The sequence below is a fragment of the Pseudonaja textilis genome, chromosome 5 (genome assembly GCF_049901715.1).
Source record: "Pseudonaja textilis isolate UNSWEBS1 chromosome 5, rPseTex1.2, whole genome shotgun sequence".
Taxonomy (NCBI): Eukaryota; Metazoa; Chordata; class Lepidosauria; order Squamata; family Elapidae; genus Pseudonaja; species Pseudonaja textilis.
In genome coordinates this window covers 29,045,217-29,071,557 of record NC_141994.1, presented here as the reverse complement: position 1 = coordinate 29,071,557, position 26,341 = coordinate 29,045,217, and the positions used below count along the sequence as shown (strand labels likewise).

General features: G+C 39.2%; 1 protein-coding gene and 1 long non-coding RNA gene across 4 annotated transcripts in view; one reads left to right on the top strand and one right to left on the bottom strand.

The window, feature by feature from the left end:
• Window positions 1-5,021, bottom strand: part of SLC16A7 (solute carrier family 16 member 7) — an 87,214-nt gene extending 82,193 nt beyond the window's left edge. For both annotated transcript variants that reach the window (XM_026700406.2, XM_087934430.1), the window contains exon 1: window positions 4,437-5,021. The gene's annotated coding sequence lies outside the window, so the exon portion shown is untranslated. The remainder of the gene's footprint in view (window positions 1-4,436) is intronic.
• Window positions 3,036-22,074, top strand: LOC148125579 (uncharacterized). 2 transcript variants are annotated; one of them, XR_015743808.1, is made up of 3 exons: window positions 3,036-3,575; window positions 3,813-3,958; window positions 20,774-22,074. It is a non-coding gene; the product is annotated as an uncharacterized LOC148125579 (long non-coding RNA). The 2 variants fall into 2 exon arrangements; XR_015743807.1 differs by having other exon boundaries at window positions 3,042-3,416.
• Window positions 22,075-26,341: the final 4,267 nt, after the last annotated feature.

Here is a 26,341-nt window from a genome sequence, read left to right as displayed (position 1 = left end):
TTTCCTGACAGTTTCACTAAATAATCTATTCTAGTCTGGAAAAGACAACCAATACAAAGATTGTTAGGCACAAGAAAAGAGCCCTGAAAAGGTCAGAATCTAATTGTTGATTTACTTCCTATATTGATCAATTTGAAAGTAGTTACTTTCATGGAACTGCAGATATAGACAAATACCTACCTGACTGCCAATGTTTTTGTTAATCAATCAAAACATGAGGATACTTATATGAGCAAATTCAAACCCTTTTTGAGTACTGACACAACCAAAACATTCCCAATCCCCAAATAATCTGATTATACATTATATATATTATATATTATATATACATCAGGATAATTTTAATACTTTCTAAAGCATGGCTTAACAGCATTTAAGTTAACAGCTTTAAGTAAAACCAAATAACCTGGAATTTCTCCCAGAATGATTTTCATTCCCAGCAATTCATGAATTTATTCCTTTGTTTCAATTTATCAAAATCCTTATAGTCACTGAGTCTCTTGTTCTAAAGTCTGTAAGAGATTCAGTGACTATAAGGACTTTGATAATGCCCCCAACAATCAGGGTTCCCATTTTACTGACCTCAGGAAGGATGGAAGGCTAAGTCAACATTGAACTGCTCAGGATTGAACTCCTGGCAGTCAGCAGAATTAGCCTACAATACTGCATGCTAACTACCGCATCACCATGGCTCTATCCATAATGATAAATTTAGATATTTGACCTGAAGCATTCACTAAGTATGCACGGGACAAGATCAAGGAAGCAGTAGCTATATAGATGTCAGTAAGATATCTTTAATGTTGGCCAATCCTCATTCATAGTAAGTTCATTGAGATGGATTTTCTTTGAATGATGTGAAATATTTCTTCCCAGGTTTCTTGCCATTTAATAAATTGCCAATGGATTTGCCTTCTATCCCTTTATTATTGTGTTGACTCTATTCTATTCCTTTTTCAGACTTTTTTCTTTCCAGACTAGGAAAGCAGGTAAGTAGAACATCTCATGGTACCCTTAGCTTGTAAAGTGTCAATGAAGACAGTCATCCAGCCCAAGGGTATCTAAAAAAAAATTGAATCATAGCAACTGGACCAAAATTTATTAAACTGAGACATTTAGCTTCCCATCCAGGAAGCTTCATCAGTCAAAATAAGAAATTACTTAGGCAGAGAATCAGAGAGTCATTGGAATGTACCAACTCTTGTCAGATCAGTTTCGGGGGTTCTCCTCAAAAATTTAACAAATATTGGTCCAGTTGCCATGACCTTTTAGATACCTTTGGTCTGAATGATTGAGTCTTCATTGACATAATACATTTTGGGGAGAAACCCCTGAACTTGGTGTGGCAATAATTGGTACATTCCAATGACTGACTTTCTGCCTTTTTTTTTTTTTGACTAATGAAGCTTCCTGAATGGGAAGTGAAACTTTTCAGTTTAACAAATTTTGGTCCAGTTGCTATGATTCAAATTTTTGATACTTAATTTGTAAAGTTTTACTGGGATTCACAAAACTAGCTACATATTTACACATGTTAAGAACATGGTAACAGTAACATACAACACTAAGAATTTAGCAAATGGTATGGTAATACTATTAGTTCAAAAGTGTTTAAAAATGGAAAAAGTTAAAGTTTTAAAGGAGCAGGTTTGGTGGAAATGGGAAGATAAGTTCTGGAAAGCTATATGTCAATGAAAGCTGAATGCTATATGTCAATGTGATGAAATATAATGGACAAAGTAGAAATGTTCATTTAAATATAGAAATATGAAAAATTATTGAACAATTATAACTATTAAGCAATATGCAAGAAAATACAGTCCCTAGTTGATCAAAAATATTTGGTGGGACTTAGAGAGCAATTGCTATTCCAGTCTGCCAACACTTGGATTTGTACTTAAAATCCATATTCACACAAACTAGGAACTATTGGACATTATGTTGTGCTGAAAAGTTATATATATCAAAGTTAATTGGACTCTTGGACTTCTGACATGAAGGACTGGTAGGCAGGCTGCAGGAATTGGGGTTTGGATCATACCTATTTACTATACAGAGTTTCTACTTAGTTTGATTATTCTAAAATAAACAAAAGTAGATGTGAAGCTTACATTATTGACCAATTAGTTGCACTGATTAATGTAACCTTTTAATGGTAGTCACTAACAATGTCCTAAGTGCACTTCACCATTAAATAAAGAACTGGTAACTCATATAGAGGATGCAGGCCACTGAGAAACAAAAATGATGAAAGAAACTTATAAATTAACCTGTTTAATTATTGGAACAATCCCTTGAAGAAACATCATGAATAGGAGTGGTTTTATCTCTGGCGTGGCAAGATGTGGTATTACAGTACTTCAGGATACCAAATGTAGTATTGAAATACTTCAAGAAAGGTAAGGAAGACTTATGTTAAAGATTTGGCCTAAGAATTCACCAAAATGAATTGTGCATGTGCAATTTGAAGTGCTCATGGAGTGGGAGCTTTCATTAAAAATATCTGTATCATGCAATATGGCTGGACTTTGCTTGAAATTTAAATAAAATACAAATGTTGCCTATTTCTTCTTTCACTGATATTTTAAACACAGGTTTAATGGTTGTGAGGTACTTGTGCCATCATAAATTGTCACAAAAGATGTCATAAACATATACCAGAGTGTTTCCTGTTAGTAACACACACAGGAACAAAACGCATCCTTCTTCCTCGTACACACACAGAGAGAGAAATTCCAAAAACAGGACAATTCACTTTTCTGACAGCTCCAGCACATTTTACCTAAAAAGTAGTACTTTAAACAATTTCCCCAGGGAAGGGTAGCATTGAAACGCCTTCTATGAGCGGGTAGCCCCACATGCCCTTGATGTCCCTTGGCTGACAGCGATCCCAGCTGTTCAGCGGCCCTCCACGTGGCCTCAGATCGCTTCCAAACCAGCAAGAACCAACCGGTGACGGCAAGTCAACCAAGCCCTCTTCTCATAGCATCCCTCCCTCACAGATGGATCAAGACGGTGCCCTTCCATTGGGCAGCCTCCACGCGTTTCCCATTGGCCAAGTCCGAGGTGGGGCCTGAAAAGAAGAACGGCCCGATCGTGGCCCAAATCCTACGTTTGCGAAGATTTCTGGCACCGAGATTCTGCCACCCACCCACCTTGGGACGTGATAGGAATAAAACAAAGCAAAACCAAACGGGTTCAATACATAACGGCCTGGACAGAAATATACACCTCCCCGCCCATCTCGGTTAACCGGTTACTCCCGGAATTGAAGAGGAGGGGGAAAGGGCCGGACTTTCTAATGAACTGGATACGGAGAAAGGACGCGTGATGCTGCGACTGTTCCTGTCCCCGCCTCAATCCCCGCCTTAGTCCTGGTCCTGCGGCAGCGCACAATTAACGGACTGGTCCCAAAGGTATACCCAACGGCGTGCGCCGGCCTTGTCACCCTCCCCCAAACAACCTGCGGTGCTTATCCCAGTAGATTGAAGTCCCATTTAGAACTGCTTTCAAGATGGCTGCTTTTAGGTCCCGGGTGGAGGGAAACTAATTGCAATGCTAGAGGCTGTGGCAAGGTAAAACTGGTTTTGTTAGTTTCCGAGCACAGGGGATTTGGGTGTAAAATGTTGCGGCGTCGGAAGTGGGAGGATGTTAATCTGGCATTCGGCGTGAAAAAAAAAAAGAAGGTCCTCGGCTAGGCTCCCGTATCGCCCCATAGCGGGATGTCTGGGGTGGGGGAAAAAAAGATTCACGTGCGTGTCTCCTCATGCATCCTCGTGTATGCGGCCTAAGGTGTATCTTTTTGTCTACAGGGGCGATTGGCAATTTCACAAGTCACTGAGGCATCTGTGGCCATCTATCAAATGGGTGGAGATAAAAGGCGGAGTTAGTGCGGTTACCTCCCCTGTCCAAGGGCAAGCAATTCTGCAAGTGCCGGAGAAGGTGGTAAGATTTGAAGGTTGGTTTGTGCATTCAACTTTGCGGCAGCCTTAGTCCTTCGGCTTGCCAACGGTTCAATAGAACCTTTCCCACGCATCTCCCGCTTTCACCCCCACGTACGCTTAACAAAGCGGCCCGTGAGGGAGACATTCACATGGTGAACGGAGGGTTTGCCCACCTATCCAAAGCAACGCGCTCCAACCACAACAGCAGCAGCGAGGTGGCAAAAAGGACACTCTTCTCTGCCTTCCGTGCCTGGGGTGGGAAACGGTGGCTAGACGGGTTATAAGGTTCCTTTACAGTGGAGGTCAGCAGCGTTTTAGGAACAGGACAGAAACACGAAGCGGTAGGCAACGGGCACACATGGCTAGAAATAAACAGATCAGAAGCTGCTGCTACCGCCCCTTGCTTCCACCCCAGCCGCCTTTCCCAAGCTGCGCCAAGGGGGACAGGTTTTGCCTTAAAAGAACCCACTGCATGGATCTCTTTTACGTTACCTGGCTTCGTCTCTCTGTCTCTTTCTCTAGCTTGGGCTGGGTTGGCTCTAAGCTTGCCGCCGCCGCGCCGGTTCCTGCTCCCTGTCACTGGGTGAATGGGATTATTTATTTATTTCCCGTGACGTGATCCGCAGAGGGAGGGTGAGGAGGCGGCGGCTGAGGGGCCTTTTGTGCAGCCGGTCCGAGGCTGCTTTCATCCGGAGGTGGAGGAGGAGGAGGAGCGGGAAGCAGATCGCGGTCACCCGACCTGTCCTCGCCTGCTTTTGTTGTTGCGGCTGCTGTTGCTCCCGCGGCGAAGGATTGGTGTCAAGGGCAGCCAGGAGCCCGAGTTGCATCCCCCGCCTAGGCGAAGTAGGGCGGAGGTTGCCTGCGGAGGGAGGCGGAGGCGCCTGCTGCTGAGCTCCAGTCTCTAGGCCGGCAGCTCTCTCTTCCCGTTGGGCGGCCAAAGAAAAGGTGAAAAACACAGAGTTTGGCAGGGGTGCGGCGAAGGAATTGCGAAGGGACTCAGAAGAGCCCTGCGAGATTCCCGTTGCCGGGGCGGCTGTAACCCAAGTGCGCTAATACAGTTAGAGGGGTCGCTTTGCTTAACGCCTTTTCCTTTATTAGGAGTCTGAAGCTGCGCGATTGCTGCAAAGGCAATCCCGTCGTTGCTGCGGGTACCTCCGCTCGCTTTCGCGCTCGATCGGTCTACTTCGGAGCAAAGGCAGCACCGCCACACTTTGCTCGCATATCCGCGTTTTCCTCCGATGATGTGGTTGGGCCCTGAGATCCCGGAGAGCAGTTCTCCGCATCTCCCTGCTCAGAGTCAGTATAAATAGGAGTGCTTTTCACTTATTCAACTGAATCTTAAGTTGTAAAGAAGTAAAATTCACGAAGTCCGCTCTTTGGCAGCGTGCGAGAGGGTACCGGCTTCACTTGAAAGGCAGCAAGAGGGCAGACTTATTGCCAAATTTATATTGAAACTGCAACTGTAAATTCCTCGTAATCTTTCCCCGACTTTCCCTGATTCACAGCAATGTTTTGGGCTAAATCCTGCCTTATTGGGGGCTTGGAGAGTAAGCTGCCTCTTGCAAGAATCCTCTTCCAAAGTGCCTGGGGAGAGTCTCTTGCTTCTCATTCTCCTTGTCCCAGAGATTCAGGAGTGGGGGAAAGGACAACTGAAGCTGCCTCAATACTTGATCTTTTCTCCCAAGTTATAAAGGGCCATTTCAGATCAGTAGAGGAAGAATTACTAATAAATACCTTTTAAAGAAAATATTGTAGAAAATATTTCTACAGTTCTGCCATCAGCTCTGGTTCCCAATCCCTCCAAAGCTGTTTTAATTGATTAGCTGTTGTCCTTATTGCCAACAATCCTAGGATGCAGCAGGATTGACCTTTTGGTTAATTTTGTGCAGCAGTTTGGGAGATAGGGGTACAGAAATGCTTTTCACTTTTTCCAACTGCATCCTAGGTTATAAAGAGAGGTAAGATTTTTTACAGTGCCTAACCCCCCAATCCACCTCATTTCACTTTTTCAGTTTTTTGACTGGCAGTCTGCGCCAGTTTCTGGGTGCAGGAGGAGTCAACCCAGCTCTGCTCTTTGAAAGACCTTTTAGCATGTCTGCAGCCAAACTTCCAGGGTACAAGAATTTCCAGACATGTAGAAACTGCTTCTGTGCAAGCTCCTCAGAAGGGCATCATATCAAGCAATTAAAGTAGCCTCACTTTGGTTTCAAGCATAAAGCAGCTGAGCCAAAAAGAAATTGGTTCAGCTGCTGAAGGATGGATGTGGGAGTAAATACTAATGTGTTACACAATTAAGCTCGCTTTTGTTCACAGCAAAAGACGGGCTTTTCTCCTTACTATCTTTACTTTGTATCAAATTTATTCTCCCCCATCCACTTTAGAATTCCCATGGATTAAAAAATAATTGATTCAAATTTAGGTTTCTTCTGTTTGGATTGAGATCTAAATATTACAAGACGTTTTTAGAAAGATTAATCTTACTGACTGTAGGTAAAGATTATTCCAGGCATGTTTTACTATTAGCGACGCCCGATATAAAAGAAACTCTCCATCCTATAGGTTTTGTGTATTGTTTTAATTCCTATTTTGGAAGTACACTTTTCATATGGGATTTTCACGGAGCCATTGTTATACTGGTAGCATTAAATAGGTGTATTTATTTAGACTAAATTTTAACACTGCCGTGTCACTTGGCAAATTTTTATTCTTGCTAGTCCAGAGGCTCAAACTCTTTTGGTGTGCAGATTTAAGCAATCAAAAGGTATAGGGCTTCTGAATATCAACAGACAAATTCCACTCTTTCTACTCACATATAATAAAATTGCTATGGATGCCCCTGAACAGTAGCGTCAAGGTGGAAACAGATGACTGAATGTATTCAAGGGTTCCTTTCAACCCATTAGTAGGTCCTTGCCCCCACCCCCAATCCTCCATTGGGGGAAAAAATTTAATCTCTGTAAGGACTGAAAAAAGGGGGAAATGCTTCTGTATAGGACAGGACTGACAAACTTGTGGCCCAAATGCTGGTTATGCCCACGTCCGGTTTAACGAAGGGGGAGAAAGTTACAATACATCACATGATGCCGCTGTGACGACATGAATTTGGAGCCCCTGGTATAAGGGAATAAAGTTTAGTTCTTTACAGGGTTTCTTTCCCCATTAGTCCCAGGGAATCTATCCCAAGCCAGTTTGGTTTAGTGGTTAAGGACTGGACTAAGAAAGCAGGAGACTGTGAGTTCAAGTCCCGCCTTGACCATGAAAACCAACTTGGTGACCTTGGGCCAGTCACACTCTCTCTCAGCCTACGTCACAGGTTGTTGTGGGGAAAATAGGAAATATTGGATATGTTTACTGCCTTCAGTTTTTTGTAAAAATAATAAAGGCACGATATAAATTAAATAATAGTTCCCATGGATCCTTAGGGGTCTTTGGAATCCAGTCTGCAAAAGACAAACATAACAGATGATGATTGAACTTATAAGTTATTTATATTCTGTTTATTTATTTATATAGTCACTAAAGATATTAAAATAAAATGTAATATATACAAGTTGTCCTTTACTTATGACCCAATTGGGACCAGAATTTCAGTTGCTAAGCAAGGCAGTTAGTATCACCTAATTTTACAACCATTTTTTGCCATCGTCTTAAAGCCACTCATTGCAGCTAAGTGAATCGTGAGGTCATTAAATGAATCTGGCTTCTGCCATTGACTTGCTTGACAGAAGCCAGCTGGGAAGGTCACAAATGGTGATCATATGACCCTAGGATACTGCAACCATCATAAATACATGCCAGTTGCTAAGAGCCTGTATTTTATCACATGGCTGTGGGGATGCTCTATTGGTCATAAGTGTAAAGACGAGTCATAAGTCACTTTTTTCAGGGCCACTGTAACTTTGAACAGTTGCTAAATGAATGGTTGTAAATTTAGAACTACTTGTACATAAAATAATATTAAAGTCTAAATTAAAATTAAAGGCAAACAATAAGTCTGAAGACACATCCAGGCCAAAGGTATCTAAAAGTTTGACTCATGGCAACTGGACCAAAATTTGTTATGATGTTTTGCTTCCCATCTAGGAAGCTTCATCAGTGAAAATAAAAAACTAGTTAGGCAGAGAGTCAGAAAGTTTTTGGAATATACCAACTACTGCCACAGTAACTTCAGGGGTTTCTCCCCCCAAATGTATTGCAATGTGTTAATGAAAACTCAATCATCTAGGCCAGCGGTCGCCAACCAGTGGGCCGCGGAAAAATTTTGGTGGGCCCCAGAAGAAATGGCCCCCAAAAGCAATTAAACTTCACCAATAACAGTTTTAGACCAAAACTCAGAAAGGGTATGTAAACTCACATTTGTATGTCAATCTTTCTAGCTAGCCAAGAAGCCTTGCTGAATGTCACTCATCTTGATTCCTTGTCATTAAAAGCTTCTTTCCAGCAGCTCTGCTTCTTTATTCAATTATTTCTTCAAGATGTTGATCATTGCATGTCGGCTGGAAGTATTTCCAGGGGAGTATGGAAGTAGTATGTCGGCTGGAAGTATTTCCAGGGAGCTGGAAGTATTTCCAGGGGAGTCCCAACAGCAGTGTAAAAAGCTTAAAACAATTCTTCCCCTTTAAGAAAGTCAAGCAAAGTAACAGCAAAGGAGAAAAAAAAACCTCCAGAGAAGCTCCAGAGACAGGAAGTCTAGGCGTACTGCCAAGAATGGTAATAAGGGTTAACAGAGAGGCAGTTTCTGTAAGCAACCAGAATGTTTCCTTCCTGCCTTCCTTACAGGATTAGGCCAGTAATTTCTTCTAACAACTGGTTCTCCAAACTGCTTAGAAAGTTAAGTTCTAGCGAATAGGTGGTGAGAACCGGTATAATCCCAACCCTGCACTAGACCATAAGACGCACCTCAGTTTAGAGGAGGAAAACAAGAAAAAATATTTTTTGCCTCCATGGGTCCTAGTTTTGCCCTCCCTTACATCCAGAAGCACTCTGCAGGCCAAAAACATGCCCATTTTTGCCCACCCTGGCATGTGTGTGGGGTTGGGAGGCCAAAAACAGGCCTATATTTGCTCTATAAGATGCACAGACATTTCCACCCACTTTTTTGTGGGGGGAGGAGTGTGTCTTATAGTCTGAAAAATATGGTAATTATGTTTCTGGTTGTGAAAAAGTATAAATAGTGCAGAACATCTATGTGTTTCTATACAATTTTCTTGTCAGGCAGGTGTGCTTCTAGCGTCCATTTAAATTGCACATTTTGGTTCATATGCCAAATTACTATTGGCACATAATGCTACTTCTTTTAGCTTAACAATTGGTCCTTTTAATACTAGCATGAAGCGTGCAAAATTATCTTCTATATGATTATACAATAAGTATATATTTTGTGCATAATATTACCCATCGTTTTTGAGTGTAATCTTTTTATGCTGATTAACTCAGATTAATTCTGTACTGGTTTATCATGCAGGACTAAATCAATTGATAAATCAGGAAGTAGGAATCTAAATCATTGAAATCTTTGTGGAACCTTTGTGTGCAATTTCTTTTCACAGAAAAGATAAGCAGACATGCAGAAAAGGTAAAACATGAAAATCTGAAAGGTTTTCTTGCCCCAAATTATACAAACATAATGTATCAGTATACATTATGTTTGTATAATTTGGGGCAAGAAAACCTTTCAGATTTTCATGTTTTACCTTTTCTGCATGTCTGCTTATCTTTTCTGTGAAATTCATTTGGGTCCTACTAAAATATAGAGATTTAGGAATCAACAGATCACACATTATTTAATGCCTTTTTCATTTATTTCGTAGCTCTGTCATCCAATATGAGAGGTGTCTGTGTGAAATAATAATCCCTTTGGTTTAGTCAATTCTAACCAACAACTTGTTCAATTGTGTAAACATTTTATTAAATTAGCAATCCTATCCTATGGAAATATATATCAAATTTCCTCATAACGAAGTTCTTATTGCAGTGACTCAAAACAAATTATATACACTGATAAAAACATTCTGGAGATCTCTGTAAAAAATCATTGATGCTCATCAGTCTGGAAAATATGTCTGCTTCAGAACATCCTCTTTGTCAGGACAAACTTGGTTAAATTGTCCTCAAACCAGAGGTGGTATTCAGCAGGTTCTGACCAGTTCTGGAGAACCGGTAGTGGAAATTTTGAGTAGTGCAGAGAACCGGCAAATCCCACCTCTGACTGGAGATTTTATGGTATCCTTCCCCTGCCACGCCCACCAAGCCACGCCCACAGAACTGGTAGTAGGCTTCCCTGGAGAGCAGCAGGCAAGTAGGCTCTCTGCTTAACTAAGATTAAATTAGCCTATTCTAATGATTACCTGCTTTGAAGGCTATTTTTCTAGCATATCTTAGTCTTCAAATTTTTATTTGTATTTTTAAACCCTTTACATTTTTGAAATTTTTGCTAATCACTAATCTACTTTTAGTTATATTTCAGCTATGGTTTAGCTGAATTTTTTAAAAAAAGCCCGAGCTGGGCCTCAGTTGTAGGAGGGCCTTGCTGCTGTTTCTTTGTTGTTGTTCTAAAGATCTTACTCCTTTAGCTGGAAGTCTAGCAATGCTTAGCTTTGATGTGATTTCTCTTATCTGATTTATTCTATTTTTATCAACTATTTTATTATTATATCATTTTTATTTACTCATGTTCCCTGCTCTGTCAGGAGGGCAGGATCCTTGGTATACTTGTGAGGAGCTCTGCCATTGTTTGCGTTAGGACTTGTTTCTTCTTGACTCCTGATTCCTTTTCCTCTGGATTAAGGACTTGTTTCAGTGACTAGACTCTATGCTATATTACACAGCTCCTCCTTTATTGTGCTACTTAATATAATGAAGACAAAGAAAAGGAGCGGATCTCTCACTGACCTGGTTCCTCAACCTTCTCTGAAGCAATCCAAAATTGATGACTTTGTTTTAGCTGGGCATCTTGGTTTGAAGGCTCCTGCTCCGTTTTGTCTGGCTGCTGCCAGTTGTCGCAATCTCCCGACCATTGAGGGCGTTGCCCCCCCGAGTTGAGAACAAAGGCTTATCTAAAACTACGGCCCCCAACCAATCCTTAAATGATCCCACCCTTACAGAACTTTTGGCTCAGCAATGTTTCTTGGTCGCAGGAACTACAGTGAGCATTCATAATAAGTATTTTAAACTACTTAGTTTCCTGGACTACCAGTGGGTGCCCTGGGTTAACCACTTGGCAGCCTGAATGCAGCGGCAGGGTTCTCCCTGCCGAGCCTCAGCAAAAGCACTGGCCAATGTAATCCTACCAATAGTTCGAACTTTACATCTTTTGACACAAATAGTCACCTGGTCTTACAGTCAAAACAGGTGGCCCTCATCATTAATCCCATTAATGGCAACTTACCTCACTGGGGTTCAACACAGCTGGCGAGGGGTCATATATTAGTTATTGAGGCTAAAAGCTGCTGATTTGAAGAAGGTTGAACTTTTACCCTCCCCTGAACACTGCACTACGGTGCTACTCAGTTTTGACAACTCTAACACCCCAAACTATTTTTCAGAAGAGGATCCCTGTTAAGATCCTTTAGCATTCTGCCAAGAAGAGTCTTCAAAGATATGTTGATTAAGCCACTCTTGAGTTATCGACAATTTGTGAGTGGCAGGAGATTTATTGCCCCCAAAAGATCCTCAGCAGCACATATTAATGTGCCAACCTTTAATGCCATCTTGGATACTACATCGTACTAATTATACGCCTATTCCCGCAAAACCTCCAGTTGGCGTCTTCTCAGATGGTAGCCTGATTGTTCCTCCTACAACCGGTCAAATCAACCCCCCGCAGCGAGTAACCTCTTACTAGGAAGCTTCCCTTGACTTGATCAGCTGGGAAGAAATGGCCCCAAAGGAAGCGACACCAGCCCAGGGCACCCATGGTTCCTTAGTAAATAAGCCCCAGGTCAGTGCCTCTGGGATTCCATCTATTTATGAGACTGACTTATGTCAAGACAATTTCTGGAACCAGGAGGAGACACAGCTCTTGGACTCCTTTTGTGCGCTTCCACAACCAGAAAGGGCCCAAATCATAAAGTGTCTGGATGCAGTTAAATCCAAGCTCTGGAGTCTTTCACTACCTGATAAGGATTCCCTTGGACTCCAGGGAGTCTATACTGATTTACCAATGGAAGCTCCCTTGGCGCTCTCTCCAGAAGGTCTAATTCGTAAATTTGAAGATCCAGGGCTACTTCAAACTCCGTCTGTTGATGCTGCTGAATACTTGCCAGCTAAGCAACCAATTAATGCCACTGGAGTGTGCTTAGAGCCCTACAGCCCCATGAACAGGGCTCACCTCCCCTCCCTCCTTCCTTGCTTTTGCCTTCTAAGAGGATGACCCAGCCACTTAACAACGGGTATATCTTTTTGGATCCGAAGGGCACTCTGGGAAAAATTAATCACACAGAATGACTATTACATCTGGCAAAAAAAACCCTGCACACTTAAGTGCCTTTCGTGGAACATAGCAGGTTGGGGGAGAAGGTGTGTACCACAGAATTCACCAACTATATTCACTCATTTGATGTGGTCCTGCTTCAAGAGACCTGGGCATGCGATAAGATATCCCTTCCAGGGTTTACGGTCATTTCCTTGGCAGCCACCAGACAATCTATGACAGGAAGGCCTAAGCGTGCTTTGTCTCTACTTCTTTGAAAGTGGAGACAATGAAGCTGCCCCCCTGTGGCTCTTTAGCTATGGCGCTCCTAATTAAGAGAGGACACAGCAAACTGTTAGTGTTCAACGTTTACCTTCCCCTGACGATGAGGCAAGCTGATACTATGGCTCAATGGGGCGTGCTGGAGAATTACATTACTTGTATGGAAACTAAATTCCCAGCACTGTACATCCTTATAGGGGGCGACTTTAATGCCCGATTGAGAGTCCAAGTTCCCCCATCGATTGAGGCACTCTAATTCTCAAGAAACCCTCCAGGCCATAGACACCTGATTTCAGCCAGACATTCTAAGGATGAATTAACAAATTTTGCTGGCATTCAGTTAGCCCTTTTAGCAGCCCAACACAATAAGATAATTCTTAATGGGAGTACCCTAGGTGATCTAGCTGGTGAGTTTACTTTTAGTTCCTCATGTGGAAGTAGTGTTATTGATTTTGTGCTGGTATCCCAGCTTCTTAGAAAGGCAGTCTGTGCTTTTTATATGGACTGCCTTACGGAGAGCGACCACTACCCCCCAGTTACAATCATTGGCTTTCCTCAAATATACATCTCCCTAGGGTCCCCAGATATTAGATCCCTATGTGGCCTCGTATACAAGGAGGATCAAATGGTCTTCTAATACTGAAAGAAAGTTCCACTCCTTTTTATCATCTATTGAGTGTTTCAGCCTGTACTATCAGGCCCTAACAAGTAGTGGCCCAGGGACAATCTCGGCCTTTGAATCACTAATTAATAGTGTTCAAAGAGAGCTAGGAGCCATCCATAGGTCAAGTGGTCCATATCATTCAAGAAGTAATTCTTGGTTTGATAAAGAGTGTCTGATGCTCAGGAACCAGATTAATGGGTTTACCTGCTCTATCGTAATAGAGGGGATAAATGCTCGCCAAGTTTAACTTCTTCAGCAAATTCATTGTGTTTTGAGCCAGTCCTCTTATCCAGTCTATCTCACAGGGTTGTACAGCTAAAATGAAAGATTTTTCTGTAAGCAGCCTTGAACTCATGTCAGAAGTACCTAGCGAAAGGGAATTGTCTTAGCATGAAAACAGAAATGCCACTGCCTTTCTGCATTGTTTAGCAAGAAAGTCTGAGATATGAGAAAAGAAAGAGTTTTATATATAAGGGGAAGAAGGCATATGGAGAGAACATGCAAGATTTGAAGTAGGAGTGGATATAAATGCTGTCTACTGAGAGACTGTTAACTATCTTTTACAGCTATAATTCTAGATCACAAGAAACATTTCACTCCAAGTCTCTGGATAGTTGTAGCTAGTTTGTGCTAATGTTAGGAAGCCTGATCATAGCTGGAGAAAAAGCAACATACACATCTGATAAATAATAAATAATGCAAAGAGGTGCTCCCCAATCCCCCTCTTATCCCATCAACTAACTCAAATAAATCAAAGATGGATGGGAGTCAAGAAAGCATGTAATAAGATGAAGCAGAGATAGGACTAAACCGAAGAACGGAAGTGACATTTTGAGATTATACAGAGAGAAGAGAAGCTGGTGTAACAGACTGTGACTAAACAAAACGTGAGTGGACAAGGAAAGGAAAGTGATTGAATACTATTGGACTTCTTTTCATAGAATATAGTTAATGAAATAACATTTTGATTAAGGTTTGATTGAATTTATTAAGAATTTAAAAGTTTAAATGATATGAAACTGTGAAAACTGGTGAAATACTATTTTGATGATTATTGATTACTAACAACTAATGAAATAAGTAAGGTCATTATATAAGAAGTGGAAAATAGAATTGTTTAAAGGAAACCGAACTTTACAGTTAAAGAATATAGTTGATATACCATAATATAGTAATGTAAAATAGTTGTATAAGAACAATTTACAGCAAGTATATTTTAGGATATTATATTACACTCTTTTTCTCTTTTTTCTCTCATTTCGATATTATCCTTCCTGTCATCCCTTTAGCTCTCTTCCTTCTTTATCTTCTTTAATTTTGGTGATTCAGTTAGTTTGGTGATTTAGTTAGATTGAATCAAATCTGAAGAATTTAGAATGTCATAAGTGGGAAAAGATATTTATATTCTAAGGGAAACTACTGAATAGAACTAATAACAAAAGAAAAAATAAACAGTGAATGGTAAAGTGGGAAGATATCTACAATAAACTTAGGAATATGACCAGTACTACAACGGCGAACCTGAAAGGGAAAAAACCAATGTCTGGTTCATCAATGTCTATTGCATCTCCAGCAGGCCAAAAAAATAATGGAAGCAATATTGAATACGGAAAAGATGAGCAACGCGGCCAACATGCAGACGATGCAAGCAACATTATTAGCTATTCAGGAAACAATAATTAAAATGCAGGAGGCAATGGTTAATAACCATACAGATATGAAGACCGAAATGGAAGAAATGAAGGGTAAGATTCAAAATTTAGAGGACAAGATGGGAACGATCCAACAGACACTGGAGAAGAATGAACAAAGAATAAAGAATATAGAAATTAAAGCTGAACAAACAGATAAGAGATTGGAAGGGATGGATAGGAAAGTAATAGAGATGAACAGAGACTTAGAAGATTCAATTATCTATCTCAAAATGAAACATGCAGCATTCTATTTGAGGTTCCAAAATGTATTGGAATCCAAAGATGAAGACCTGGGAGACATAATGTCCCACTTAATAGCAGAGGCATTGCAAAGGGACCAGCAGGAAATAGTGAAAGAATTAGATGAGGTCTACCGAATCCATACAAACTACACCAGATGAAACAAGCTGCCTGGAGAGGTCCACATCAGAGGTCCACATTCACCAGAAAAAATATAAGAGACATTGTATATAGAATTACAAAGGACGAGCCAATGGTGTATAAAGAAAAAGAGATTACGACCTTGAAACAAATTCCGAGGTGGGTAAGAGGAATTTGGAGGAAGGAGGAAGGACTACAGATCTCTGGTGATACTACTGAATAAACAAAACATCTGGTTCCGATGGCTGGTCCCTGAAGGAATGCTGGTGACGTGGCAAGAAAGAAGAGTAAAAATTTATAGTATTGAAAAGGCACAAGAACTTTACGATCAGTTGATGGAAACAGAGGAAGAGGGGAGCAATAAAGAAGAGTCAGAAAGCAAGAGTCAGGGGGACCAACAAGATCAGCAACAGGGAATACAGGAAACGGACCAAGAAGGGAGAGGCAAAGAAAAGAGAGAATACCCAAGGAGAGAAGGAGTAAGAACAAGACCCCAAAGAGAAGCAAGAACAAACAGAAGATTTAGGTAGACTCAGTATTAACAATGGAAGAAGAGCTTAAATTACTCTCAATACACATCAATGGATTAAACTCCCAGATCAAGAGGAAACAAATATTAACCAAATTAACTAAACCAAACGTTGATATTATATGCCTACAGGAGGTACATATCCAAAAACAGCATAAAAAAGTATCTAGAATATCCCAAGTTGGGTGTATTATTTACAGCATTGGCAGATCAAAAGAAAAGGGGGGTAGCAATTTATGTAAAAAAGGGATAAATGCAAAAAAATCTATGCAGATGAACAAGGAAGAATTTTAATGATACAAATTAATTTACATCAAAAACAATTACTATTAGTGGGGATATATGCCCCTAATGATAACCAGAAGAAGTTTTATAAGGGACTGTATGATAAAATAATTAGTGTAGGTCAAGAAAATATTTGCCGGATAGGGGACTTTAATGCCATTGTTGATGTTAAAAAAGACTATATTAGTATGGAAGGGACTAGGAAGAAAAACAAAAGAATTTTACCTCCCAAAATTTTTGATTTAACACATGAGACCAATTTGGAAGATATATGGAGGAAGAGGAATCTAAATGAGAAGAAATATATGTTTTATTCTAGTCCACAAAAATCATGGTCCAGAATTGATATGGTATGGGTTAATGGGGCAATTGAGAAAGACATTAGTGAAGTAGAGATAATGCAATATATGGGCTGACCATAGCCCGGTTAAATTACATGGAAAGGACATAGTAAAAAGAAAAAGAGATGGATATTAAATTCACAAATAACAAAGGAAAAAGAATATATATCAAGAATGAAAAATGAGTTAGAAACATTCTTTAAGGTTAATCTAAAACAGCATACTAGTTTACAAAATTTATGGGACACTACAAAGGCCTTCGTGAGAGGTATATCAATAGCCTATATAGCTAAGAAAAATAAAGAAAAATGGAAGAAACAGAACGAATTACAAGAAAGGATTAAAAAATTCGAATATGAGCTCCAAAAAGACCCAAAGAATATGGAAGTTAAGAAACAAATAGGGATGATTAGACATAAACTAACTTTAATAGATATTGAGGAAAATGCACGTAACTTAAAAACTCTGAAACATAATTTCTTTGAATCATGGTTTTTCCTGATGACAGCCTGAGACAGACAATAAGACTCCTACAGAGCTTTGAAACTCTAGACTGACTTTTTAAAGGTGGCATCTGGAATACTTTCCTAATTCAAATAGTACATTTGACACTATTTCAGTTATCTTGATCAGGAGACCACGAGAAGCAAAGAGACCAATATAGCACTAGAATTCTTCCATCCAGTTAGTTGACACCCGTCTGGAAAAAGGCCCACCCAGTTCTGAGGAGCAAACTAGCACTATGACAATTTTTCTTGAGGCATGAAAGAGAAGATGCCTCATTATTTGCCAGCTGATGAATATGCCCTAAGAATAGTTACCATATGACCATTGGCTGACTCTGAGAGGCCTGGAATTTATTTATTTAAAATTTGTATGGGCATCCATCTTACATGGATGGGTCAAAATATAATAATAACAACAATGACAACAATAACCTCTAATTACAGAATAAGAGCAAACTATAATACAATAGCCAAGCCAACTTAACAAACATACAATCCAACTACACCTTTACTGGAATAAACTAACACCCCCCACAAAGTGTTTGATATATTACTGCTTGTTGAAGTTGCAGCCACTGCATCATTCCCACAATCATGTGATCAAAATCTTGTGGTTTGGCAGCTGGTCTGCATTTATGACCATCATAGCATCCAGCCATCATATTCTCTGCCCTATGCAAACAGTTTCCACTTCAAATCCCTGCAACTGAAACTATCTGAGACTGCCAGAGCTGCTGTTTCTAAGTAGAGTGCTGATGTGATGCTTCACTTAACAGCCACTCTTTGCTTAATGATGGAAAATCCAGTCCCAATTAGGGTTGTACCAGAGGTTCTGGTACAGGTTCTCGAACAGGTTCTGACCAGTTCGAGAGAACCAGTAATGGAAATTTTGAGTAGTTCAGAAAACTGGCAAATCCCACCTCTGACTGGAGATTTTACAGTATCCTTCCCCTGCCATGTCCACCAAGCCATGCCTACAGAACCGGTAGTAAAAAATTTTGAATCCATCACTGGGTTGTATCCTGAGGACTATCTGTAATTCAAACTTGAGGGAGGGGACAGCTTATTTCAGAGGGCATTGATAGTTATAGCATATCTGTTCTGAAGGACTCAGGAGTTTTTGCTTTGAGCCATTTTGGCAAGACACATCTTCACCAAATAAATTAGTAAAGTGAAAGTAAAGATGACATTTTTTTCCATAAAAAAATGAGAGGGTCTTAATTTGAACATAATATAATTTGGTTTTCAGGAACATAAACCAAAATCATTGAGTTAGCACTGTTTACCATTACCAAAAATGGTAAACCTAGTAGTAATGCCTCACCAATCAAGATTAATAATATCAAGACTAATGAAATTATTTTGGCATCAAAAGAGGAATATCCACAGAGCTGTTTTCTTCATGACTGTAATACAGCAATAAAATTAATGACACTTTCAAAATCAGCTGCTTGAGATATTTACTTTGCTCACCTAGTGGTTGACTCAGATTCATTAACATTACAACTTGTACAGTCTGGTCCATATTATTCCCTAAACCAATTCTGGTTCACTGGATTGTTTTACTAAGTAAAAAAATACCTGTACAAAATCTATATTTATTTGTAATTACTTGTTACCTGGATTTTTCTATAAATTCCACAATGTAATAAACCCAAATGTCTTCATGTTATTTGTCCTTGTTTTATTGAATTTTCTCTGTCATATATGCACAATTATCTTTCTTCCTGATGCCAATCAACCACCTCATCCTCTCCGATGGGGTACAGGAAGCAGGCATCCGGCTGGGTGGTGGTTGATGTCTCCCCACCACCATTCAACTTCTCACTGCTTTGCTTGGACATGGGTTTCAGGGTCCACTGGGTAGAGCATAATCTGCTTCTCCAGGTTGACCATTTTGCAGACATTGCTTTCTGTTAAGGATGCCTCTTCTCCTAACTTAAGAAAGTGAAGACTCTTGAAATGAAGTTTTTGAAAAGGAATCTTTTATTAAGCAGAAGTGAAAGCAATACATTCAGCACCAGGATACAAATTATAAAATACCAGTTGTCACAGACAATAGTAATGAATCGAATTCAAGGCCCCCCTTCTCCCAATTGAATGGCAGCATCACTTTTAGGGATCTGACAATTAGATAAGTTCTCCACCTTGATTTCCTTATAAAGTAATAAAGACAGAATAAACATGTAACAAAATAAATAAATTAATTGTAAAAATGGTGTTCTTCTAAAGGTGCTGACTGCCGTGTCATATGCCTTACACTACTGCATTTATTTCATTTTTATTCACTTTATTTTTCTGTACTTTTTGGATTATTGGTAATTACACAAGCTATGGCATAGGTTGTGAAATTCTTACCTGTCTCAGAGGCCAGGGTTATGTGAGAAAACATCAGGTAAACATATCCATGTGACTGACAGGCAATGGCAGCAGAAGTCACAAAGCAGCTACATTAAGATAGAAAGGTGGAGGCACGAGGGTGCAAAAAGCAGATGATCTCAGGGAGAAGAGAGCTGAGACATCCATCTTTCATCAAACTGGCACAACCTAGTCAACTACAGAAAGATAGGAAAGTCATCCATGCCTCTTTTATGTGCTCTTTCCATTGGAAAATTTGACATTGTTTCAAATGGACAGGCAAAAATTGCCCCAGCTGTACAATACTGGTGATCTTTTTAATGATCTTTCACTTTTTATCTAGAGAAGTGTTGACAGGATTTAAAAAGCAAATTCATGCCCTTTTTTCTGTTTAATCAATTTTGCCAAACATCTCCCCAGCTCACAATAAAATAGCGCTCACAACTCACAATAAAATAGCACTTTTCCAATATTTGAGGGGCTCCTACAAGAATGAGGGGGTCAATCTATTTTCCAAAGCACCAAAAGGTACAACAAGAAACAATAGTAGAAACTAACCAAAGAGAGAAGCAACCTAGGACTAAGGAGAAATTTCCTAAGGGTGAGACCAATCAACCAATGGAATAGCTTGCCTTCAGAAGTTGAGGGTGCCCCATCACTAGAGGCTTTCAAAAAGAGATGGGACAACTATTTGTCTGAAATGATACAGGGTCTCCTGCTTGAGCAGGGAGTTGGACTAGAAGACCTCTGAGGTCCCTTCCAACTCTATTACTCTATGTTCTCTATGTTCTAAATTGGGTGCTTCACAGCAGAAGCAATACAGCTGGCTGGACCACACATGCATTAAATTCAGGGCCTGTGTCAAGCTGCATCGTTGTCCCATCCTATATCTTCTTCCCCCAGGAAGAAACAAAAAGTAGCCAACACTGCAGCAGCTACAAATGGTCTTGGGGAACTCTAGGGAATATCAGCTGATCACAGAAATGTTACTTAATACAGAGGTTAATCCCATCCCTAGATGGGTCATTGGTGGGTTTTCTGGGTGTTTTCCTGCCCTAATCCTGTTGTTTCTATTGTTTATTCAATGTGTGTGCCAGCTGCATTCCTGCAGTTTTGTTATTGCAACTAAATATTTGCCTGTTAAGTTCTTGGCTGTCTGCCCAGAGCTATTAACTGAAGGGAGAGAAAAGAAAAAAATACACTCTTGCACTTTATTGTCATCCAGTTCTTAGAACTGCACAAGCAATTAGCTAACAATTCAGGTGAACCAGTGCAAACCGGCTGAATCCCACCACTGAGAAGATTGTTATATGAATAAGTTCATGTGTCTGGTTGAGTATGCCTGTGACTATACTTACTTCATTTTATTTTTTTTGCAGATTGGCAATTATTAAAAGACTGTACAACCAGTCCCCCGCTGTGTCACCATTTGACAGATGTTTAATTATCTAAACAGAGAAGCAGAATGACCACAGGTGGGCAAAAAACAGTGGGAGCAGGAGTTACTTCTGTCTTCCAGCTGGCTTCCCCATTGAATTTCTCTGTAGGAAGCTGGCAAGCAGTATAAGAAATCTTTCTTCCTTCCTCCCTTCCTGACATGTTTAGGTGGAAGACTAATAAAGCTGGAATTGACATAGAGCAATAGCTATTGCTGGGGAGGTTGTGTGATTTAATAAAGAATTTGCTCCATTGTGGTGTGTCCAATCTTTGGAAAGCAAAGAACCCTTTCAAGCTACATATATTTTTGTTTGCATATTTATTTTACTTTATATTAAACAAATTTTCCTTGAAACAGACACATGCATTCCTGCTGTATTTCAAAAAGACTAGCCTGGTGTCAGCCTATGTACTTCAAAGGATTATCATTCAAACTTCCCAGTTATATTCAAAATGGTACGCTGTTCAATTCCATGTTTTAATGAGGTCAGAGTATTCCAAGTGATTTCTTTTACCCACATTGGTGAAGCTAAACCACTAAGAAGGACACTCTTATCTTCTTTAATTTTCTGGTATTAGTTGCATAGTGAAATTTAAATCATTTAACATTCAAAATGAATTTTGACTTCCGGTGGCATTTTTGTTGAGGATGGACTGGAGACCGCGATTGTGCGTGGCTTCGATCCATGCTGTTCCTGTTAAAGGGCTCCGAATGGAGCTAGAACCACCTTGGAGGGGTGGGGAAGAAGGGGGAGACTGCCTGTCGGGTTGAGGGGAGCTGCATCTCCCCTCCCTAGCTAGATAAACTCCCCCCAAAGACAAGCTGCAGTGGTGGCTAAACATGGCCACCCTGAAGATGGAGAGCTATCCGGGACAAATATTGTGCAGGAGTGGTGAAGAAGCAGACAGTTTGGAGACCAGGCAAACCAGGTGCAATATTTGAATATAAAGGTACCCCGGATGTAAAGTTTTAAGAGACTTGTAAGAAAGATTGGAAAAGTGGCAACTAGAGGGAGTGGTGAAAAAATTGGATATAAGGTTTTGAACTTTAAAAAGAGTTAAATTGAAAGAGGAAGCTAGAAGAAAATATCTGCTTAAATTGGGTTATATTAAATTATATGATATTAGCACTAAACAGGCATAATTAAAAGCTGAACTTGAATGTGCCAAAAAGAAATAATTCTTAACAATTGGATTTATTGGATTATTGAAACTTAAAAGCCTTAAAAGGGAAAGGAAAGTGTTGGGACGATCAGGCCATTATGTGGAAGAGGAGGGAGAAATGAGTGATGTGGCAACAGTTAAAGGAAGGAAAAAGGTCAAGGGAGGAGGCAGGTCACTTTTTACAGAGAAAAAGCGTGGAAGAGACAAGGTACAGATGATGTAGTTGTGATTCAAACCTGGAACAATCAGTATGTACCAGATTTGTCACTACAAAATAATTCTGCCTAGAATACATATTTCAGTTTAGACACTGGCTATCTAAAACTAGCTGTTTGGTGCATAGAACAGATTATGCATGACTTGAGAGGGCGGGGCTGATGTCACGACGACACAATGAACATTCTTGGGGCTTCGGGACCACTGTCAACATCTTCACAGCTGGGTGGTCCTTTTGGATCCAAATTGTCCCATGGAGATGGTGGCTGAGGAAAGCGCATCATGCTGATCCCAGGGACATCGCAAAGTCCCTGGTTGATCCAGGAGAAGCTCTTCATTCCGGCTGTGGAAGAAGTGGTCATTGAAGCTGCTGAAAGATTGGGACAGTCCAGAACAGAAGAAGAAGAGGAAAGAAAGTAAGTTGGCTTTGGGTGAGATTTAACTTTATTTTTGGTGCGGGGGGAAGAGAACACCCTAAGGGGGAAAAGAAAAATATTGAAGACAGAAGAGAGACAGCAGCAAAAATGAGCCTGATGTCAAACTAATTTGACTTTTTTTTTGTTTATTATACAATATACAAAATGACTTCTTTTTTTAAACTGGACTGGACTTTTTAACTAATAAGCAATGAAGAATTAATATTAACATCTATTTTAAGAGAGAACTTGGGGGATTTTTTTGTTAGTGTTCTCTCTAAAAGGGAATTTTAAACTTTTTTTTCCTGTTTTGGTTACATTGTAAAATAGAAGTGAAAGTTGAGCAAAACAAGGCAACACACCTAGAGGTTTTAAAAAAAATTTCTATTAATGGAAATAAAGGAATGAACTTTGAGAGAAACTTTCCAGACAGACTATTTACACTTTGAGAAGATAGAGAGCTAAGTACTGAAGAAATGTTTATGCAGGTGTTCCTCTTGTAAAACAATCTCAACAGCTGGAGACTGGAAATGGAAGGAAAGAGCTTATTGTGACCTTGAATTTTGCTTTGCTGAAACTTGTTTAAAATTTGACAATTGGACATTGTATGGCGGCAGTAGTTTGCTTTGTGACAGAACTTTCAAACTGCAAAACTTTTTTTTTCTTTTTATGCTGATAGCTGTGCCTGGCCTTCTCCACGTTCTGGTTTTCTTTTTTATTTTATTTTTCAATTAAACCTCAACTTCACTGCTGGAATATAACTTTTTTCTTTCTATTTTCCTGTTTTTTTTAAAAAAGAAATCTGCTTTTAAATACTACTGCTGGATTACATTTGTATTCTTTTTCTTTTGGGGTTGGGGGGGGGTTCCTCTATGGAGTTGATCTTTTTCTCTTAGATTATTTTTATTTTTATATATTTCTCCCTTTTTAACTGGATTAAGGTAAAGAAGAACTTGAAGATTGTGTATTGCTGTTGCAAGCTGTTTCTTCTTTAGTGACTAGACTTGTACTTAACCTGAAATGAGGAAGACAACTGCCACAAGCTCATCAATACCCATCTCCTCCTCCCCACTTAGTGGCCCACGATCAATACACACGATGTTGCAACAGGAGAAAGAGAGTGAAAAGGAAAAAGAGAAGGAGGTCACACTACAAATAATAATGAAAGCAATACAAAGAATAAAAGATAGAACAGAGAAAGCGGATGAGAAAATAGAGAATATACAACAAATGATAATGAAGAATGAGGAAAGATTTCAAAAAATAGAAGAAAAAGGTGACCAGAGAGACAAGAAAATTGGTGAAATTGACACTAGATTGATAGTTGTTGAACATGATAAAGGAAGCTGGGCTGGGAGATGGAGAGGGCAGATTTTTATCTCAGATTTCAAAACATAGAAGAAGAAAAGGGAGGAAACCTTGCTGAAATAATGATAGAAATACTGGCAGATGCCTTGAAGATATCCAAAGAGAAAATGATGGATGGAATAGATGAGGTGTACTGAGTCTTTACAATATATGCAATGAGAAACAAATTACCTAGAGATGTCCATGTAAGATTTACTAAGAAAGCAATCCACACACAAATATTATAAAGTGCAAGAGATGAACCACTGAAATACAAAGGCAAGGAGATTACGGTCCTAAAACAAGTATCAAGAAAAGTGAGAGAAATGAGAAGAGAGTATCAATTCCTGACAAAAATTCTAATCAAGAAGGGAATGAACTGTAGATGGCCGATTCCTGAAGGCCTTATATTTACTTGGCAAGAGCAAAGACACAGATTAGATTCAGTAGAGAAAGTAGAATTATTCTATGGAGAATATTTCAGAGGAAAAGAAGATAAGAAATTAGGAGAGGAAGAAACAGTTAAAATTCAAGAGGAGATGGCCAAAGCAAGAAACAAAGCAATGCAAGAAGAAATGACATGTGAAGAATGAGCAGTAGGTGGAAGGGTGGAGCTGAAGTAAGGGAGCAAAGATCTACAAGAGCTATAAATCCTACTTATAAAGTATAAATAATGGAAGAAAAGAAATTGATTACAATAAATATAAATGGATTGAATTTGACCATTAAAAGAAAGAAAATATTCCATAAATTAGAAAAAATAAAATTAGATATAATCTGCTTGCAAGAAGTTCACATAAAAAAACAATACATTCAGGTATTGAAACATCCTAAAATTGGGAATTTATATACTTCATTGGCACAACAAAAAAAGGGAAGAGTTGCTTTATACATGAAGAACACAATTAAAGCTGAATTAATTTTTACAGATGAAGAAGGAAGAATATTAATAGTGGAAATAATTGATAACAACATAAAGATACTTTTAGTAGCAATATATGCCCCCAATGGAAAACAAAAAGAATTTTACAAAAAACTGCATAAAAAATTATAGAACTGGAATATGATAATATATGTCTTATGGGAGATTTCAATAGGATAGTAGGCACAAAATTGGACTATACAACACAGAAGGCTAACAAACAAAATAGAAAGATACTTCCAAAATCCTTCTTCAAAATGGTAGAGGAATTAAGCATTAAAGATGTTTGGAGAGAAAGAAATGCAAATAATAGACAATATACTTTCTACTCCAACAGACACTCCATCATGGTCAAGAGTAGATATGATTTGGATGTCAATGGAATTAATTTCTAGTATACAAGAAGTTAATATTGAAACAAGTTCTTGGGCGGACCATAATCCAGTATGGATTAAGTGTCAAGGACAAAGGAAAAGATCTAGATGGACTCTGAATAATACAATACTGAAATAAAAAGAATTTATACAAAAGATGGAAAAAGAATTGGACTTTTCCTTCAAAGAAAATAACAAGGAGAACACCTCACTACAAAACTTATGGGATACCATGAAGGCCTATGCCAGAGGAGTGATAATAGATTATACGAGAAAAAGAAATATAAAAAAAGATGAATGCAACAGATGTTAGAGGAAGACTACAAGAAACTTGAGAAAGACTTACAAATATATCCACAAAAAAAGGATATCAAAAATCAAATGGACATAGTTGGGGTTGATGGAAAAAAAATTAGGAGTGCTAAACAGAATTTCTTTGAAAATGCAAATCAAATGAGTAGATAGTTGGCGTATAAATTGAAAAAAGGGAGAGAAATGAAACAGATAATGCAATTAACAGAAGATGATCAAGGAAAGACTTGTAATGGGAATGAAGAAAAGAAAAAGATAGTACAGAAATATTATGAAAAATTATACAACCAAGAGAATACTGATGAAGAAAAAGTTAAATAATATTTGCAAAGAGTGGAGTTAACCCAAATACCTGGGGATATTAAAATAATGTTAGAGAGGAAAATAATGATGGAATTAACTGAGGCATTAAAGAGACAAAATACTGGAAGGGCTCCAGGCCTGGATGGGCTACCAGCGGAATTCTATAAGACTTTTACAGGAATCTTTAAGTATTCCAATGCTTGAAGTGATGAATGAAATTTTGTCAAAAACTAAAATACCTAACTCATGGACAGAGGCTTTTATTACTCTCATACCAAAAGAGGATATTGACCTACAACAAATTAAAAACTATAGACCTAAATCCCTCCTGAACTCAGATTATAAATTTTTTGCCTCAATAATGGCAGAAAGACTTAAGAGATATTTTAACAACTTTATACATGCTGATCAAAATGTATTTCTGCGAAAGAGGCAAATCAAAGACAATATGAGAAT